Source organism: Mus caroli, unplaced genomic scaffold (genome assembly GCF_978045245.1).
Source record: "Mus caroli unplaced genomic scaffold, Mus_caroli_1 scaffold_5, whole genome shotgun sequence".
Lineage (NCBI taxonomy): Eukaryota > Metazoa > Chordata > Mammalia > Rodentia > Muridae > Mus > Mus caroli.
The window spans coordinates 81,470,023-81,492,228 of NW_028227260.1; the positions used below are offsets into that span (position 1 = coordinate 81,470,023).

Here is a 22,206-nt window from a genome sequence, read left to right on the forward strand (position 1 = left end):
GCTTGACCTATGCATGAGGATTTGTGTGTTTGAACTCTAAAGAAACAGCTTTTACTTGATGTTAAACTATAGCCAACAGTACTAGATCACTGACTCAATACCTAAAACCCATATAATATTTTGGCAGTGTAACATGGGTATTAAAATACAATTATTTTTGTTATAATGGCAATTATAATAACCACTGTAAAATTTAAAGGTCAGAGTTGAACTGGAGATTTGAGTTTGAAATTTTATAGTGAGTCTTTTTCTCCATTTGAAAACATTTTCTGCATATCACAGTGATTTCTGTTTGAAAATTGAACTATAGTAAAAAGGCATGGGTATATTGGATATTGTTGGTGATTCTGGTGTGATCATTGATGCTGAATTCTAAGAAATATGTCATAGTTACACCTTAGCTGTGTACAAGTTCTAAATGTTATATATTCTAGTTCAGGAATAAATATTCTTTTTTTTTCTTTTCTATCTTTCTTGGTTTTTCGAGACAAGGTTTCTCTATGTAGTCCTGGAACTCACTTTGTAGACCAGGCTGGCTTCAAACTCAGAAATCCACCTGCCTCTGCCTTCCAAGTGCTGGGATTAAAGGCGTGTGCCACCATGCCTGGCTAGGAATAAATATTCTTTTGTTTTGTTTTGTTTGTTTGTTTTTGAGACAAGGTTTCTCTGTGTAGTCCTGGAACTCACTTTGTAGACCAGGCTGGCTTCAAACTCAGAAATCCACCTGCCTACACCTCCCAAGTGCTGGGATTAAAGGCATATGCCACCACCGCCTGGCGAGGAATAAATATTCTTGAGTTCCATAGTACAGTATTATTCAAATTATTTGTAAGGCATCCTAAATTCAGCTCCATGAAAAAAATAAAATAAATATTACCTTGGAAACATGAGGCAAAGGGATTTTTAAAACTCCATCATTTTAAAGCAATAGGTGAAGATTCTCTTCTGTACTCAAAGGTAAATGAAATCAAAAGTAGTTGAAACATAGAGTAGAAAGAGAGTCATTAAGGCCCCAGGGAGTTTAGAGATCAGATGGGGTGGGGGTGGGGTGGGGGTGGGGTGGGGACATCCTTGTAGAGACAAGGACGTGGGGAGGAGGTATGTAATGTGAAACAGTCAGAGGGTGGGCTGGGGGGGGGGAGGGATAAAAATCTGGAGTGTAAATAAACAGACAAATATATATATATATATATATATATATATATATATATTAGTAGCTTTTACTCCTTCAACTCTTTTTTTTCCTTTTTTATTAGATATTTTCTTTATTTACAGTTCAAATGTTATCCCTTTGCCTAATTTTCCCTCCGAAAATCCCCTATCCCCTCCCCCTGCTCCTACAACTCTTAAACATACTTTTTTATCAAAAACTCAATTTTCTTTTGATGAATGAAATATATGCACTTATAAATCATTTTGAGGTCTTCAGGAATTTTTGTTAATGAATGATACATTTCCCATATGTATAAAATTGATAATAATACAGTTAAGTGCTGTTTATATATATTTATTAATTCAATATGGGTTTTATGCTCATTTCTAGTGCTGGGTAATCAAACTTATAAAGCACCATCTCCAGGAGCTGATACATAGGTGTCAGTGACAAACAAGCACAATATTGAGTGATAAAACCTTTAGTAAGTAGGTCATAGGGAACATGGAAGCAGAGGTATTTTGTTGCTTTTGAAAAGCATTGGAAAGCCCTTTAAGAAAGAAAAGCACAGACTATGTACTCACTGATAAGTGAATATTAGCCCAAATCTTAGGATACCCAAGATATAAGTTACAATTTGCTAAACGCATGAAACTCAAGAAGAATGAAGACCAAGGTGTGGACACTGTGCCCCTTCTTAGAATTGGGAACAAAACACCCATGGAAGGAGTTACAGAGAAAAACTTTGGAGCTGTGACAAAAGGAAGGACCATCTAGAGACTGCCATATCCAGGGATCCATCCCATAATCAGCTTCCAAACGCTGACACCATTGCATACACTAGCAAGCGTTGGCTGAAAGGACCTGGATATAGCTGTCTCTTGTGAGACTATGCCGGGGCCTTACAAACACAGAAGTGGATGCTCACAGTCAGCTATTGGATGGATCACAGGGCTCCCAATGGAGGAGCTAAAGAAAGTACCCAAGGAGCTAAAGGGAACTGCAACCCTATAGGTGGAACAACATTATGAACTAACCAGTACCCCGGAGCTCTTGACTCTAGCTGCATATGTATCAAAAGATGGCCTAGTCGGGCATCACTGGAAAGAGAGGCCCATTGGACTTGCAAACTTTATATGCCCCAGTATAGGGGAACGCCGGGGCCAAAAAAATGGGAATGGGTGGGTAGGGAAGTGGAGGGGGAGGGTATGGGGGACTTTTGGGATAGCATTGGAAATGTAATTGAGGAAAATACGTAATAAAAAAATATTTAAAAAAAAAAGAATGACTACTCGCAGAGATTATGACTGTTGTCAGCAGAACAGATTTACTATTTTATATATGTGTATTTTTTTGTCATAGTTTATTAGCCAAAATATGTAGATAGTTAGTTAAATGTGATCACATGGCAAACAGTACACTTACATTTAATATATTTAGGTTAGGAGACAAAGTAGTGATTTTCATCATAGCACAATGTTATCAAAGTTTTCTTTCATTCATTCTTCTGACTTACACAATATATTTTTAAATGTAGCAACTTGTATTGCTCAAATGGACTTCATACATCATTCAAGATAGTAATAGTTAAAACAGTCATTATAATACACCAGTAGGTTTAATTTCTCAGCATTGTACATTTCAACATTCCTCTGATATTTAAAACATGTATATATGTATATATATATATTCATTTCAATACATCAGTGAAGGATATATATATATATATATATATATATATAAGAATATATTCATTATATGAAGATTAATACTGAATTGGAAAACTCATAGACTATAACCCATTGCTTTGAAAATTTTGGAATTGTAAATGATATTTGATCTTAAATCAACATGGTATTGTTTTCTAAACACTGGTGTCAAATTAACATGACTCTTCTGTGTCAACAAGAACAAAAACCAATCTAATTTAAATTGTACTCAATAAAGCCAACAAGAATAGTTCAATGTATATGTGTATGTGTATTATACATACATATATATTACATACACATATACACAATATATACATACATATATATACACACACATACACACACACATACAAACACACATGCAGTTGAACTGTCTGTCATTTTACAAAGGAAAGCTGAAAAAAACATTCTGAATGGGTAGTGAATCACTACCATGCACTACTTGTTGCCTCAGTGAATTACTTGAGAATGGATTTGTATGCTTACAATCCATTTCTGTATAATAAAAATGAATGTGGAATTTTTCTTGCTTATATCAAGTACTTATCTCTTGAAACCCTTTAATCATCTGAGTATCACCAATGCAAAATCAGAACCCAGGTGAATCCAAGAAGAGAGGTTCTTCTTTAAGCTTTTAGGAACTAGACATTACCATAGCAACAGGAGGCTTTCTTTTTATAAGGCTTTAATACATCTGCTTTATTTTCCATTGCAACAGAGGTTTACAAAGCCACACTCAAATGCTTTGTTAGTGTTTTTATGGAGTGTCAGCATAGCCATGGTGGGTGTTATAATGAAAAAAAAAAAACCTGAAATTTATACAGGGAAAAAATCAATATAAGTAAAAGCCACATTTAAAACAGTAACTTAACTATGGTTAAAGACAACCTACACTACTTTCACAAAATAAGAAGTATTGATATTTTAAAAAAATGAAATATTCACCTTATAAGGTTCCAATTTTTATATTTACACACACACATATAAATGATCTGTAGTACATATTTATACTGATATTAATAATGACACATGTATTGTTCACTTGATAAAGAATTACCATATATTTTTTGTATAAAAGGGAGTTTATTTGGAATCTGGGGAAGTGGGTATGGGCAGAGAGGAGGGAACCAGGAAAAATAGAAAGAGAGGATAGAGAAAGAGAGGAAGATTTTGACTGGGGACATGTGTGGAAAGAGAGAATAGGTAGAGAGGATGTTGGAGAGAGAGGTGGAAGATTGAGAGGGAGGAGATTGCTAGAGATGAAAGATAGAGGGAGAGAGAGGGAGGGAGGGAGGGAGGAAGAGAGAGAGAGAGAGAGAGTGCAAACAGTCCTTTTACAGATAGACAGGCTCTAACCTGACTGTTGCTAGGCCACTGTTGGGAGGAACCTTGAAGAAATGCTAACATTCCTCCACTTTGGTTTAATTAAAAAGAAGAAGCTAAAAAGAAAAAACAAAAAACCAAAAAAACCCAAGAAGCTAGGGAAAGGTGATGGTGAGGTAGGAATCAGCTCTTCCTGTTCTCTGGCTACTTCCAACTGACTTGGAGGTGATGTTTTTGTTTGTTTGTTTGTTTTGTTTTGTTTTGGGGGGGGGGCTAAGAATTTTGCGATGAGGATGCTGCTCAAGTTCTGGGAAAGCTGGATGTTGTCCAGAGACCTTGGGACCTTCTGCAGGTATGAAGGTACAGGCCCAGTAGGAGCACCTGTGAATGTAAACTGGAATGTCTTTGGGTTGCCTCTCTGGACCTATCCTGGATGTTGATTTTCAGTAAACGCCTGTATTTGGCAAGATGCTAATAGTTGCTGGTGAAGGGAGTGATGAGCAATCCGTGAGCCAGAACACCAAGAAACACCAAGTCTTTCAGCACCATTGGTGTATTTTATAATCTGATCAGTCTCCCATATGAAATCTAGCTATGTTTAAGGATATTTAATTAATCACTTTTCAGTGAATTTGCATGTTAATTAACTGATACAATATTGATTTATGCATATGTATAAATATATTTTGAAGTCATTCTATACTCTAGAAGTTTTAACAGATAACACAGGAGAAGTATGCCTAGATTGATTTTATCATCGTTGTGACCTGACATTATGTGCTTTGGGTATTCTGAAAGTTTTGAGCCTACAGTATTAGAGTATCTTAAGTCATCATTCCTTGATCTTAAAGTGAATTAAGGCAGGAAAGCATAATATTTTGAATAGCAAATCCATTTTAAACAACTTATACTTTATGTGCAGGTAAATTGTAATGCCTCAGAAGCATGATCTCAGAGTCAAGCTTTAGAAAAAAATCTGTTAACTGCCTATATGTCAGAAACATATTCAAGGTCATCAAAGTAGTTCAGACACACATAAATAAAGGTGATGATTTGTATTCCACATAAAAACATGCTTATATTGGACACAAATCTACAAAGAAACAAAGTATACCATGAGTGCTGGATGCTGAAGGGAGTGAGGTATAAAAAATATTGCTTATGGGCATATTTGTTTTTAGAGTTCTCAACCTTTCTAATGCTACAACCCTTTAATGTGGTTCTTTGTGTTGATGTGCTCCTCCAAAATAATTCTTTCATTGCTCCTTCATAACTGTACTTTTGCTAATGTGATGAATTGTAATGTAAATATCTGATAGGCAAAACCCAAAAGGGTCAGGCCCCCTGGGTTGAAAACAAGACTAATGAAAATATTTTACTATTAGACACTGATAATACTTAGACCAGAGTACTATATATTTTCAACCAATGAAGTGTTCACTTTTTGAAATGAAGGTTTAATGATGTGTGATTTATATCTTTAATTTGCTGTCACACTGCCATGGTCTTCAAACAGATCTAGGTGTCAAGGCCTAGAGGTCGTTAATAAGATTTTCAAGATTATTGTTTGGGTGTTTATAGATCACTGTATTTAAAACAAGACTGGGGACAACCAAAAAGTAACAGTGGCAGATATGAGTGGTGATGAAACTGAAGATGAAGTTCATGAGACGCTTAAGTGTTCATAAATGGGTAATAAACTGCTTCATATAAATTTAATGAAGCTCATTCTTGAGGGGGTCATTGCCACACCCCTCTGATTCCATGTGTTAAAAAATATAGTACATTATCATGAATAATTATTTTGTTTTTCTGTGCATAACTTTTATTCAAAGAATGGGCATTATTAGAGACTCTTATGTACGAGAATATTGTAAAACAGCCCAACATATCAGATATATGAATATATTATATGAGACACTTATTTTTACTATTTCTTCCACATCTTGAAGAGTGAAAAATATTATTTATGGTGAATGTGAACCTAGAATTTTAAATCATGTGTAGAGAACACTATACTGATCAGAGATGGAAGAGTAGTAACCTAAAACTCAAAAAAAAAAAACAAAACAAAAAAATTAAGAAGAGTATAAGAATGTTGTTTTATTTTTTTTACTGACAGAATCAGTAAACATATGAATATATGTTTTCAAACAGTGAATGGAAGAACTTTCCATATGATTAAAATGTGAATCATACAGTCAGCTATTGGATGGATCACAGGGCCCCCAATGGAGGAGCTAGAGAAAGTACCCAAGGAGCTAAAGGGATCTGCAACCCTATAGGTGGAACAACATTATGAACTAACCAGTACCTCGGAGCTCTTGTCTCTAGCTGCATATGTATCAAAAGATGGTCTAGTGGGCCATCACGGGAAAGAGAGGCCCATTGGACTAGCAAACTTTATATGCAGTACAGGGGAACGCCAGGGCCAAAAAGTGGGAATGTGTGGGTAGGGGAGTGGGGGGGAGGGTATGGGGGACTTTTGGGATAGCATTGGAAATGTAATTGAGGAAATACGTAATAAAAAAAATTAAAAAAAAACACCCAGACCAAAAAAAAAAAAAATATGTGAATCATAAAAGAAACCTAAGGTGACCAAGAGGAACACAGTACTTAATTACCCATAGAAAGTCACTCTATTTTAAGACATTTTCAGTGTCTATTTACTTAAAGTTTTTTTTTCCTTTTTTTTAAAATTTAATTTAATTTTAATTCCTCTTTTTACACTCCATATTCCACTTCCGTCCCCCCCCCAATCCGCCCTCTGTCTGCTCCACATCCCACACCTCCTACCCATCCCACCCCTTCTCCACATTGATGCCCCCACCCCTGACCCCACCTGACCTCTAAACTCTCTGTGGCCTCCAGTCTTTTGAGGGTTAGGTGATTGAACACAGATTTGGCAGTCCTCTGCTTTATATGTGTTGGGAGCCTCATATCAGCTGCTGTATGCTGCCTGGTGGGTGGCCCAGTATTTGAGAGATCTCAGGGGTCCAGATTAATGGAGATTGCTGGTTCTCCTGCAAGATCACCCTTCTCCTCAGCTTCTTTCAGTCTTCCCTAATTCAACAATAGGAGTCAGCTGCTTCTTTCTGTCCATTGGTTGGGTGCAACTATCTGCATCTGACTCTTTCAGCTGCTTGTTAGGTCTTTCAGGGGGCAGTCATGCTAAGTCCATTTTTGTGAGCTCTCCACAGCCTTAGTAATAATGTCATGCCTTGGGACTTCTGTTGCCACATATAACTAAGTTAGACATTTAACAATCTGAATTATATATCTTTTTTTTCCTTTTTATTAATGAATATTATTAATTCCTCTGCTGTACATCCATGAAAAGTTTTTGCTTTTGTTCCTACAAAATATTGTTAAGCTTTACCTGAATATGTTTCAATGTACTTGTGTGTTGAATTAAATATAAAATATAGTGTACAAATGCACATTTCTATAATTGTATATTTTATATATTTTTTTTCATTTCAATTTATCTTATCTGATAACAGTATTTGATAAATTTGCTTTATGTTTTCATATTGTTCTTCAGTTAATTTTGAGTTCTTGCTGTGTAGTGTAGACTTGTGTGGGACTAGTCACTGTTTTGAACTGAAATATTTTTACCTCTATGTCTGGGATGTTAGGGTTAGGGGCATCTACCATCATGCATAGTTTAGTGGTAAAATTTCTGTAGTATACTATATAACTTAATAAATACATATCAGATGAAATTAAAAAAAGAAAGTCACTCTCTTCAACTAAATTGCAAAATATATTATGGAGGGAGTCTATTTAACTGAGATTTTAATTTTCCTCTGAACCTAGAATGAAATTATATCTAATATCTGAATAGTCTCATTTTTTTAAACTTACTTCAATTAAGATCTAGGGTCAATATTTCAAAATGTCTCATCCTTTTCTGTGTTTGACAGTGACCTTTTGTAAAAGGTTAAAGTCACATACCAATATTTTTGTAGAATTTGCTGATAAAAGCTGGGTGTTTAATGCTATCAGATCTGACAGAGATATGTCAGAATTTGGTGACCTTTTCATTGCTATTAATTCTGTAGCTTATTCATACTATTTCTTATTTTTGGAAAAGCATTACTTTAAATAACAAGCATAAATGTTCCACACATTTTCTTCTAAGAGCTATACATAAGGATACTAAAAACACATTAGTACTAGTTATGTAAGCACAGTCATTCTTGCATGCATTACTGCCATAGAAAGAAAATTTACCTTTTTGTACTTGGTGCTTTGATCTTTTTTCTTCCTTGAAGCCCCTTCTTTTCTACATATACAATTTGTAGTCTGTTTATTCATTTAATTCCTTACTTGTGCCTACACTCAGGAACTGGTATAAAATTTCGTTTTTGTTTGTTTTTTCTTTTTGTTTCAATACAAGCCATAACTTTCACCTAGAAAAAGAATTAAATTAATTAAGTCATAGACCCAAAATATTAAGATAATTAATTTTGCTGGGCGTGGTGGCACACGCCTTTAATCCCAGCACTAGGGAGGCAGAGGCAGGCAGATTTCTGAGTTTGAGGCCAGCCTTTTTGAGTTCCAGGACAGCCAAGGCTACACAGAGAAACCCTGTCTCGAAAAACCATCACCACCACCACCACCACCACCAACAACAACAACAACAAAAAACAAAAACGAAAAACAATTAATTTTAAGTTCTAACTACATTTGATATTGAATGGAAATGTGAACATAACACAAGTGTATGAAGGTTTGCCATTACTTTTCCTTTCTTCACTTTCTTTCTTTCTTTCTTTCTTTCTTTCTTTCTTTCTTTCTTTCTTTCTCTCTCTCTCTCTCTCTCTCTCTCTCTCTCTCTCTCTCTCTCTCCCTCCCTCCCTCCCTCCCTCCCTTTCTTTCTTTCTTTCTTTCTTTCTTTCTTTCATTCTTTCTTTCTTTCTTTCCACTCCAGATTTTATTCCCCTCTTCCAGTCCACCCTCTGATTGTTCCACATCCCGTACCTCCTCCCCACCCCCTGACTCTAGAAGGATGTCCACACCCCCAACCCCTACCCAACCAGACCTCTAAACTCCCTGGGGCCTCCAGTCTCTTGAGGGTTAGGTGCATCTTCTCTGAATGAAGCCAGACTCAGCAGTTCTCTCAGAGGTTTGACATTACTTATTTTGAGTTATAAGAGTACCAGATCGTGGGGCATTTGGGTAGAAATAGTGTTTCATTTAGCAAAAATCATGTACAGCTTTCATCATTCTTTCTCAGCAAGCAAATAAAACTCTACCTCACTTAATAAATCATTTGCTTATTTATGAAAATTTTAATGCAACAGTCTCTCTTTAAAAATATTAGAAGGCAAAATGGTTTAATTCTTCATTATCAAACTTGTGACTTTAAAGACATAATAAGCAACTAATGATTTTAATGTAAAAAATTGTCATAATTTTTGATATGCAAACAATATAGTATCCCCAGTAAACTGCCAATTGCAGCTCACACTTGTTAGCATAATCAATTTATTATTTTTACATTATAAATTTGTAATGGAATCCCACAAAAGGGTATTACTAAAAATTACCACTGATGGAAGCTTTCCACTTCATCCCAAAAGATGGACAGTTGACACTACCACAAAACAGAAGACTGCAGCTTCTTTAATCATTTGTCAAAATATATTATATCCTTGTCTATATCTTAGGGTAAAGACTGTCATTAATCTGCAAGTGACAAAGTAAGTAACCATGTTAATGATCAGATGTCTGAATTTTAATGCAAAATTTGCACACACACACACACACACACACATATATGCAATGTTATTGAGCTATGTATTTTCCTCCTGTATATTATTATATTATATGCATATTATATCTATTATATTACTTTATATTTAAAATATAATATCACCTTATAAAACATAATATAATATAACAAATATAACATAATATAAAATAAATTAAAATGTTGGTCATAGTGAAATCTGCTGGGTGTACTCAGAATGACAGACAATGCAGCAGTTGGACAGAAGCAGCATAGATTAGTGTAAAGAGTGCATACCAGCTATAAATGTAACAGTGTTCATTTGCTAAAGGGATTGATTTTGCATCTGCAAATAGGAAATAAGTAAGCATCCAACTCTTTTCTTGCAAGACAAATTCAAACAGGGTCCTTGAAAAGCTTTCTTTAGAAATCTTAGTCATTTTAATTTTGGATGCTGTCTCTTATGTTTTATGCAAAAGATGATAACTTACAGTGGCTATGAAATGCAATTGCATTTATAGCACATGTCATATAGGTGATTCTGTGGATTTCCTTTTGTAAAACAGGTGAATATTTTAATTAGAGCCAGTGAGAACACTAGTTTTTCTCTTCAAAGTTCTAATTAGTTTTCAAAACATGACATCAGTTTTGCTCCTTATTTAGCACCTCAGAAAACTAGCAACTATGAGAATTTAGCACGAAAATAAATCCTTGGAGTCCCAAAGTCTGATTGTCCAAATAATTATAAAGAGCTAATTCATGAATTTATCCATGTCGGATTCATATAGCTTGGTAAAGAGCATATAAATTATGTATTGTCAGGCAGATACATGTCATTAGTTTCTCATGAAAATGTAGACAGAAAATAATGGAAGAAGTTAGATTTGAACCCAAATCTGTCTTTCTGTGAAATTTATGCTTTATGTCACGAGTTGTATTGTCTGTAAGAGCAATTTTGTTGAAGTAAATATTAGTTTTTACTTTGAAAAATATCAGTTGTTTTCAGCTTAATTATCATATTACCTAATATTAGCAATGAGTTATCTGCTTCCCAGAAATATATTTATATTTTAGAAACCTGGTGAGAAAACAATTAAAACAAATGTCTCTCTCTCTCTCTTTCTCTCTCTCTCTCTCTCTCTCTCTCTCTCTCTCTCTCTCTCTCTCTCTCTCTCTCTCTCTCTCTCTCTCTTTCCGAGACAGGGTTTCTCTGTGTAGCCCTGGCTGTCCTGGAACTCACTCTGTAGACCAGGCTGGCCTCGAATTCAGAAACCCACCTGCCTCTGCTTCCCAATTGCTGGGATTAAAGGCATGGCCACCACTGCCTGGCTTATAAATGTCTCATTTAAGAGCATACATTTTTTAGTATTGAAATTTTTATTCACCCACTCTTGTCACTCTCTGCCTGCCATTTCTCTTCTGGTTTTAAGTTTGTCATCCTTATACTTTTTTCTCTCCTTTCTACTCATTTCCCTTTGTTTTTGCATAAAATGTGCACTTACACCGTATATACATATGCATGTCGCTGTGTGTAAAGCATTATTTGAATGTTGGCTTATTAGTAGAATATTCCACTTTTCTTCATTTTCTCCTTCCACTATGCATTTATCCCCTCCACTTCATTCCATTCTCTTCGTTATGACATAATGTGCATAGTATACAATTTACAAGTTTAAAGTATACAATGAAAAACTTTTAGTAAATCCATATTGTTTTGCAGTTGACTCAAACTAATTTTATACTATACTTACTGCATTTAAATCCAACATTAGAACTCTTCTATCCTAATACTGTTTCCACTTGCATTGCTTTTCCAGGAGGAATCATTAATCCACTTATCTATATTTTGTCCCTATATTTCTGCCTGTTATGGACATTCCATATAAATGGAACTATGTAATGTGGCCAATTATTTTTCCAAGATTCTCCCATTCAAAACAACACCTCAAAATTTTATACTTGTAGATATGCGTTTAGGTAGGCCTATGGCTATTTTTCGTGCTGAAACAATGTGCTGAACATATACTACCAATTCCATTTATCAGTTTATACTTATTGGGAAGTTTCCCCTTGATGCTTATTATAATTACCACTATTATGAACATTCATGTATAAGTAAATATAAGTTTCCATTTTTCTTGTTTGTATACACAGGTGTGCAATAGTTGTTTCAAAACTGTTAATAATGTCTCACTTGGAGAACCAAATAATCCCCTACTCAGGCCATAAATATTATAACTGCATTGTTTGACTCTGTGATCATTTTAAATCCTAAACTTTATGAATGATTTTCACTGTCTGTTGTTTGGTAGTAAATGAAAAACCTTTAATTTCACATTAATTTAATTATTAAGAAATTTTTGAGTTTTTATGATGCCCATCTTGAGGATGAATCAACAAATACACCTGATTATGGGTTAAAGAGATAGCACGGTCAATAAGGTGCTATGAAATACCTGTGATTAATTTGATTGCAATCCCAAGAATGCATATAAAATGGGAGATTGGTCTAGCCCTTTTAATTCTAAGGAAGATGTGATGGAAGACAGAGCCAAGTGAATCCCCAAAGCTTACTGGCTTGTTAGCCTAAGTGATTTGTTTTCATTTCAGTGTTGTAAAGATCTTCTCTCAAAGTAGTGGAAGTTAGATGAGATGAACACCAGATGCTATCTTTGATGTCCATGCACACATGTTAAACATACTCAAGAACATTTACATATGTACACACACACAGCTTGCTTTGTGTTATCCACATTTGTTGATATATCTTTAAATTATATCTTAATTTGCTTTAAAGTTTGTGAGTTTTTAATTCCTTTTCTTCACTAAGCCATATTCTAATTTGTTTGCTAACATTTCTGTGTTTTTTAGACTCTACTTAAAATATTATCTCTTAAGTGAAATTTACTCAGACACAAATATATTCTTCATCATCATACCCTTTACAATAAGAACTTTCTTCTCCATCCAACTCTAGCAATGTCTTCAAACACCCATAACCCATATTATTATATGGAGAACGTAATTATGCCAACCAGTAAGCTTCTAGGATTCATTTGTCTCTGTCTTCCATCACATCATCTTTAGGATTACAAAAGGTCAACTAAACTCTCTTTTTATGTGGGTTCTGGAGATTGCAACTGAGTTCATTCCTTAAGCATGTTTCATAGTGCCATATAGCCTGAGCCATAATAATATAAAGTTGCTTTGTTTTTAACACTAGATTATGAGACTATATACCAATAACCTTTTAATGTAGTATATATTACAAGTGCAGAAGCTAATAATTTGTGTATGAATAAACAATGTGTTAGTGATGTCTTCTCAAGGAAACATTGGCCAATTATACATAGCATCAAAATTCATCACTCTTGAAATCAGACCACAGTGGAGTAAGTTAAGCCTAAATTTGAATCAAAATTCTGTAGATGGTTTGATGGCCAAAAAGTAAGTGACTGCTTCGGTCTGTTTTCAATAATACAAGGTACATAAACATAAAGAGAACTGTGGAAAGATGCCCAATTAGATCACTTTGTATTTGTAGAATGTTATTCCAAATAGTTGTTTATTTCATGCAAACTGCTACTCCATACCATTGAAAAGGGCAATTTGGGGCCAGGGCATTCATGTGGAGGTCAGAGTGAAACTAAATGTGAGTGAATGCAACAGAAGGAGTTATGGCTGACAAATTATTTGAGTCCATTGGAAAGTTCGGCCTGGCATTAGCACTTGCAGGAGGCCTGGTGAACTCTGCTTTATAGAATATAGATGCAGAGCACAGAGCTGCCATCTTTGCCTGATTCCCTGAAGTACAGGACATTGTGGTAGGTAGGGGAAATGACTCACTTTCCCATCCCTTGGGTACAGAAACCAATAGCCTTTGACTGCCACTCTTGAACACAGAACATACAGGTCATCCCTAGTATCAAAGACCTGAAGAATGTCAACATCACACTATGCATCCTCTTCCTGCTGGTGGTCATCCAACTTCCTCATATCTACACCAACATAGGCGAAGATTATGATTAGCTGGTGCTGCTGTCTATCAGCACAGAGGTCCTCAAGTTGGTGGTGGCTTGCTTTGATGAGGAGGAATTGATTACCCAGTGAGAGCTGGTCTTCAGACAGGTGAGCAATAGCCTCACAGATTGAGCATCAACAACATTTGGGTTCATCTGTGATGATGTGTCCCTGACACATCTGACCTTCAGAAAGGAGTTCACAGAGGCAGTAGAACTCAAACAGGTGGCTCGACAGGAAGAGGAGAGAGACAGATTTGTGGTGGAAAAGGCTGAGCAGCAGCAGAAGGCAGCCATCATCTAAGCTGAGGGTGACTTCAAGGCAGCTGAGCTGATTGCCAACATGCTGGCCACAGCAGGTGATGGCCTAATTGATCTGTGAAAGCTGGAAGCTGCCTAGGACATTGCATATCAGCTCTACTGCTCTCTGAACATCACCTACCGGTCAGTGGAGCAGTTTGTGCTTCTCCAGCTTCCCCAGTTGAGGCCTCCCCTGCTTCACCTTCTCAGACCAACCATGCCACAGCCTCTATTATTCTGAATGATGCGGTCCTTCTCTCCCATGCCAGAAACCACTGTGAAATTTAAAGATTGGCTTAAAGTGAAAGGAATAAAAGTAAAATAACTTCAAGAAAGAAAGAAAGAAAGAAAGAAAGAAAGAAAGAAAGAAAGAAAGAAAGAAAGAAAGAAAGAAAGAAAGGGAGGGAGAGAGAGAGAGAGAGAGAGAGAGAGAGAGAGAGAGAGAGAGAGAGAGAGAGAGAGAGAGAGAGGGAAAATTGCCAAATTCCATTTAAAAATGAAATTTTAAGAAATATAATTAGATGAGGCACACGTAATCTCATCCAAAGGTTATAAACACTTAAGAGCATATTCTTCCTAGGGAAAAAAAAATCATTGGAAACTTTCTGTATTAAATTTGCATTTTTGTCTTTAGTAAGAGAAAATAAGAGGATAAATGAAGTCATAAAAAGGCTCCACACCAGAATTCCTTGTGATTTTGGAGAAGAAAAAAAAAAACATGATATTATTGCTAGCTCTATTGTTAGTTTGATATAAATGGGATCAGCTGATATATAATGCTTCTGCTACTATTTAATAAACAGAAGCCACAAAAGTAAGCTTCTTGTGTAGCAAATCTTTTTTTTATTTAATTTTTACACACCATATTTTATTCCCAGTCCTCCATCCACCCTCCGACTGTTCCACATCCCACACCTCCTCCCGACCCCACCCTGTCTCCACGTGGATGAACCCACCCCCACTCCACCTGACCTCTAAACTCCCTGGGGCCTCCAGTCTCTTGAGGGTTAGATGCATCATCTCTGACTGAACACAAATCCAGCAGTCCTCTACTATATGTGTGTTGGGGGCCTCATATCAGCTGGTGTGTGCTGTCTGTTTGGTGGTCCAGTGTTGGAAAGATCTCAGGGGTCCAGATTAATTGAGACTGCTAGTCCTCCTACAGAATCACCCTTCTCCTCAGCTTCTTTCAGTCTTCCCTAATTCAAAAACAGGGGTCATCTATTTCTGTAGCAAATTCTTTTTTGAAGTAATCATCAAGAAGATTTGGTTTTCAAATCTCTTCCACTAAAACTTTTATAAATGTGAGTATTATTACAGCATTAAACAGCATCAAATATCTTATTTGAGTACATGAACTTACTAACCCATAGATATTTGATTTTTAGGTGACTTACTATTCTTTTAAAAATACATTTTAATTCTAAGTATACAAATTTTTAGAATTATGAAAAACTGATGTATGATTTATATAACATTCTCTGAGATCAAGGCAAATGAGAGGAGACAACAAAATATATTGTCAGTAGTTTGAAAAGAGCTAATTTTCCCACTCTATTGAGCCTTTGACCATGAACACAAAATATATACCATTGACATGCTTATATTTTAGTTTATTTTCTGAAATTGAGAAATAGTTGCATAAATGTTCAACTTAGTCTTTTAATATATTCTTTCTGTATGAGTTAACTTCTAAAATAGAAGATTAAATTCTTTTAGGTTTTACATGGTGATGATATTAGTGAATTCAGAAATTTGAGACAAAAAATATCAAATTAAAACTTTCACATTTTGAATTTTACATTTCTGTCTTCAGGGACTGAATATAAATTTCAAGCTTGGTTGCTTAGGAATAAAGAGCTTTAGCAAAGATAGTAGTTTGAGCAAAATAATAATTATATAGAAGTCTAGAAATAATCCTATTGAAAGAATTAAAATTGTTCAGGAAAATGGGAAGTTAGGAGAAGGCCAAAGAGAAGGTGAATGCTAATTCAAAGTACTAATGAGAATCAATCTCAGGGACTGCTTTTGACTGAGTGGTGCACTTTCATAAAGTCTCAATTGCAACATCATATCTGTACCTCCTTTCCTGGTATTTGTTTTCTGTTCAATTCTAACATATTAGATAATGCATTTATTTTTAGTTTGGTTTTGTAAGAATAATACTGAGTCCGTATTGAAATGAAAGGTTTAAAGCTAGTAATCTCTTCGAATTTTATGTTTCAAGGGCAAAAAAGTTCTAATATGTTTCCTAACTTACCACATTTTTGCATTGTTTTTAAAAATTTTGTATTGTTACTTCTTTACACTTAATGAAAGCAATAATGTGTTACTTATTCACATAACTTAAAACATAATGTTAAGCTTGTTTGGGAAGAAGGAGCAGAACTTCTTAGATATAAAAATCAAGTTACTTATTTTTGTTTTATAACTGTTACTCCCCATTTCAGATAATAGTTAAGCAAAATTAAACCAATTCTACTTCAAATGAAGAAGTTGTTAAGCATTCTTAAAAGCTATTCCCAAAAGCCCATGACAATTTGGATTTTTAAGAGATACTTTGTTTCTATTTTATTTTCTTATTTGCATTAAGAATGAGTATACATTAAGGTAAAAATCTCCCATAAAGTTGGAGGACTGCTACTGTAGACCAGTTAAGATTTTAATAAAGCAAGGAACATTTACATGTCCTTATTATTTTCATCATTCAGCTTCTAAGCTATACTGATGTATAAGCAGGCTCTTTTGTAGTAGCATCCAAGAAAGACAAAATAATAGTTTCTGCATCTAGAGTGTTAATGACTGATGCAAACCATCTTATTCACTGATAGAAGATAATAAAGACAATTTAGTAATAAAATGCTATGATATTTTTTATAAAGATCATCTATGAGTTGATTGTTCGTTCATTAGATCAATATAGTTCCTATTTGACAGGTGACTTAACTTCTTCAGCCTATTCCAGGCTACACTTCCCATTTTATTTTCCTTCTTTTAAATACTTTTGTTCTATTGTGTTAGTTTGAGTGGTTGGAAATAACATACATTAATTTCTCCTTATATATTGAATTCAGGAATACTTCATTATAACTGTGCAGCAATGAAAATGTTATTGAGTTAGGGGACTAATATCCAATATATACAAAGAAATCAAGAAGGGTACAGAGCTAAACAAAGAATTCTCAACTGAGGAATACTGAATGGCTGAGAAGTACCTGAAAAAATGTTCAACATCCTTAATCATCAGATAAATGCAAATCAAAGAAACCCTGAGATTTCACCTCACACCAGTAAGAATGGCTAAGATCAAAAATTCAGGTGACAGCAGATGCTGGCAAGGATGTGGAGAAAGAGGAGCACTTCTCCATTGCTGGTGGGATTGCAAACTTGTACAACCACTCTGGAAATCAGTGTGGTAGTTCCTCAGAAAATTGAACATAGTACTACTTGAGGACCCAGCTATACCACTCCTGGGCATATACCCAAAAGATGCTCCAACATATAACAAGAACACATGCTCCACTATATTCATAGCAGCCGTATTTATAATAGCCAGAAGCTGGAAAGAACCCAGATATCCCTCAACAGAGGAATGGATACAGAAAATATGGTACATTTACACAATGGAGTACTACTTAGCAATTAAAAACTATGAATTCATGAAATTCTTAGGAAATGGATGGATCTGGAGGATATCATCCTGAGTGAGGTAACCCAATCACAAAAGTACTCACATGATATGCATTCACTGATAAGTGGATATTAGCCCAGAGACTTAGAATGCCCAAGATACAACCTGCAAAACACAGGAAACTCAAGAAGGAAGACCAAAGTGTGGATACTTTGTTCCTTATTAGAATGTGGAACAAAATACCCATAGAAGGATTTACAAAGACAGAGTTTATGTGGGAGTGTGGGTGGGTTGGGGAGCAGGGCAGAGAGAGGGTATAGGGAATTTTCGGGATAACATTTGAAATGTAAATGAAGAAAATATCTAATAAAAAAGGAAAATGTCAAAAACAAAACAAAGAAACAAATAAACAAAACAAAGAAAAAGTTTGGAGCTGAGAAGGAAGGAAAAACCATCCAGAGACTGCCCCACCTGGGGATCCATCCCATAAACAACCACCAAACCCAGACACTATTGCATATACCAGCAAGATTTTGCTGACAGGATGCTGATATACCTATCTCTTGTGAGGCTCTGCCAGTGCCTGGCAAATACAGAAGTGGATGCTCACAGTCATCTATTGGATGGAACGCAGGGCCCCCAATGGAGTAGCTAGAGAAAGTACCCAAGGAGCTGAAGGGATCTGCAACCCTATAGGAGGAACAACAATATGAACTAACCAGTACACTTAGAGCTTGTTTTTCTAGCTGCGTATGTAGCAGAGGATGGCCTAGTAGGCCATCAATGAGGTCTTGTGAAGATAATATGCCCCAATACAGGAGAATGCCAGGGCCAGGAAGAGGGGAATGTGTGGGTTGGGGAGCAGAGCAGGGGGAGGTTATAGGGGACTTTTGGGATAGTATTTGAAATGTAAATGAAGAAAATATCTAATTAAAAAAATAAAAGGGACTTCTGTAATAACTTTTCAAAAAAATGAAAAAAAGAACCATAAAACTACAAATAGCAAAATTCTATACAGACATAAGTAGTCTGAATATAAAACAAAAATTACAAGTTACATCAGGCCATTGAGGTACAAGCCTGTAATTCCAACACTCAGAAGTAGAGGGATCAAGAGTTAAAGGCCAGCCTGAGCAAAACAGCAAGACTGTCACACATGTACATGCACAAATAAATTACAAGTTTCAAACAAAAAAAAAAGAGAAAGAAAATGTTATGGAGATTCTCTGTCTTCATATGTAAAATAGAAATAAAAAGGACTGGTAATGTGTAAGTCCTCCCTGCATATTCACATGTGTGCCTATTTGTCAATATATTTGTCTATATAATTATCATGTCTAAAATTCAATAAGTAGAATATTTTAGGCACTTAATATACATTATATTAGCTATTAAGGGCAAGTTGGGAGAAGTGTAAATGATGTCATTGATAAAGTTACTCATGTATGAATTCTAAAAATACTTTGAGAACAAGAGGTTAAAACATGATATTAGTTATCTCATTTTCAATATTGTGTACATTTAGAAATATATTGCTCATGTCTATGGAGGCTGTGCATTGCTTAATTTGGATGGTGATATTTTACATAACATGTAATGTGGATGACATTACATGTATCCTGTGGACTGCAAAACTAAATATAATGGCTATCTTAACACTTTATGCCATATATTATATTTGAAAATGAAATATTTATATTTCTAAATGGCATAGAGCTAGCAGCGATTCTTTAAAATAATTATTTATTTATATATTCCTTTTTTTAAAAATTGCTCTTATATTTTTTAGAGTCTAGTCATTACCCACTCCTGGTCTTGCCTCCCACATTTCCTCATCCTATTCCTCCTTTCCTGTCTCCAAGAGGATGTCCCCCATTCCCCCCATCCTCTACCAGACCTTCCCACTCCCTAAGGCCTCAATTCTCTCAAGGGTTAGTTGTACTTTCTCCCACTGAAGCCAGACCAGGCAGTCCTCTGCTATATATGTGTTGGGGGCATCATTCACCTTCTTGCAGCCTTTCCTAATTCAACTGCAGGGGTCCTTGACTTTAGTTCATTGTTTTGGTGTAAGTATCTGCAACTGCCTCAGTCAGTTGCTTGTTGGGCCTCTTGGATGGCAGCCATGCTAGGCAGCCATGCTAGGTATGTAAGCATACCACAGCATCAGTAATAGTTAGCTCTTGGAACCTCTTCTTGAGATGGATCCCAAGTTGGGCCGGTGAGTGGACCCCCTTTCCCTTAGTCTCTTCTCTATTTTTGTCTCTGCAGTCCTTTTAGACAGGAACACTTATGGGTCATAGTTTTTAAATGTGGGATGGCAACCCCATCTCTAATTTAATGCCTTGTCTTTCTACTGGAGGTGGACTCTACAAGTTTCCTCTCCCCTCTGTTCCACATTTCATCTAAGGTCCCTCCTTGAGTCCTCTGATTCTCTCATGTACCAGGTCTCTGGTCCATTTTAGAGACACCCCACCCCCACCCCTCCCAACCCTGAGGTTGCATATTTTCATTCATTCTGCTGGTCTTCAGGGCTTTTCTCTTGCCCCCCCCCATACCTGATCATATTCCCCTATTCCCTTCCCCCTGCCCTTTCCCACCCAGATCCCTCATTCCCTTTACCTCCTGTGATTTCTTTCTTCTCCCTCCCAAGCATCTCTACTTGGGCCCTTCTGATTGTTAAACTTCTTTATTTCTGTGGATTGTAGGGTATTCTGTACTTTTTTTTTTTTTTTTTGGCTAATATTCAGTTGTTAGTGAGGATATACTGTGCATGTTCTTTTGTATCTGTGTTACCTCACTGGAGATGATATTTTCTAGCTCCATTCATTTGCCTGCAAAACTCATGATAATTTCTTTCTTAATAGCTGGATAGTATTCCATTATGTACATTATTTTATTTTTTATTCTATAACTATATCTTCTCCTCCATTATGTTCCCTCCATTCAAACCCTTCCATATAACTTTCACTGTAAATTCCTGTATCCTTCACTATATTAAGCTAAGGAGAATCCATTGTGATGGAACACAAAGATGCACTTTTAAAATACTGAAGGCTTTATTTTAGTATTTAGTTGTCAGATTCACCTGTTTTCCTACAGTTGTTGTCAAGCATGGTAAATAATTGCCTTCCTTTCTTTCTTTCTTTCTTTCTTTCTTTCTTTCTTTCTTTCTTTCTTTCTTTCTCTCTTTCTCTCTCTCTCTCTCTCTCTCTCTCTCTCTCTCTCTCTCTCTCTCTCTCTCTCTCTCTCTCTCTCTCTCTCTCTCCCTCTCTCCCTTCCTTCCTTTCTTTCTTTCTTTCTTTCTTTCTTTCTTTCTTTCTTTCTTTCTTTCTTTCTTTTTCTTTTCTGATACCTGCCTTAATACCTTTTCCACACCTCAAAAAATATTGGTAAAGAAAACAACAAAAACACTTGTGGTCTCTTCTTACTTACAACTCTGTAATTAAAATTCCATATTATATACACATACTTCTTTTATTCCACCAATCCACATATCCACATTTAATGTTTAATCTCTGTTTTTTCTTCTACTAGTAATATATGTACATGAATGTCCACACACATACTTGGAATCAAAATAAGTGGGTTTTAAATTCTGTGTCCACTCTTCAATGCAAATACAGTCAAAATATCTTCTTGGTTAACTGGTTGAATAAGATGAAAATATAATGCTTTTGGCATATAATGTGATAAATGTAGGTACTAATGTAAATTTTACCAGGTTGTCTGAGAATAAAGTACCAGTTATTTACATGATTTGGACATGCTCTTCTTAAATGGCAGAACATAAGGTATACCTGATCTCATTTTATAATGTCCCCAATTACATATATTAATTCAAAATTTACATATAAATTATAAATAGAAGACACTTGACAAAATAAATATTCACATGATCTCTCCTCTGAAGAACCTTACCATTCACAGTTTGAAGACAAAATATGAGAGAGGAGATATATTCTAGAACACAAATGTGTCAAATATTAATTGTAACAGAAATACTTTAATCTAGGCTCTTTAATCAACTGTGAATCATTAAAGATAAGCTTTGAAGGTAGTGACATTAACTGAGCCATCAGTTTTAACATACTTTATTATGGGGTATAGAATAATTTTAAAGAACTAGTGACAAGATATTGAAGCATCATTCATGAAATTCTTCAAAATATTAAAATTTTAAAACAGGAGAGATAGGAGTTAAGAAATCCTTCCAAGTTGTACACATAGAAGGTACACAAGAGACCATATAAAGTTGACTTTTGGGTAATCTTGCTAACCTAGAGCAGTCCAAATGAGAATGAAAGGAAAATGGCAGGGACAGAAACAAAAAA

The 22,206-nt window shown here is 35.4% G+C and overlaps 1 protein-coding gene and 1 pseudogene across 2 annotated transcripts in view; both read left to right on the forward strand.

The window, feature by feature from the left end:
• Positions 1-22,206, forward strand: part of Il1rapl1 (interleukin 1 receptor accessory protein like 1) — a 1,382,089-nt gene that overhangs the window by 426,868 nt on the left and 933,015 nt on the right. The gene's annotated exons all lie outside the window — the stretch shown is intronic.
• Positions 13,603-14,485, forward strand: LOC110287016 (prohibitin 1 pseudogene; annotated as a pseudogene).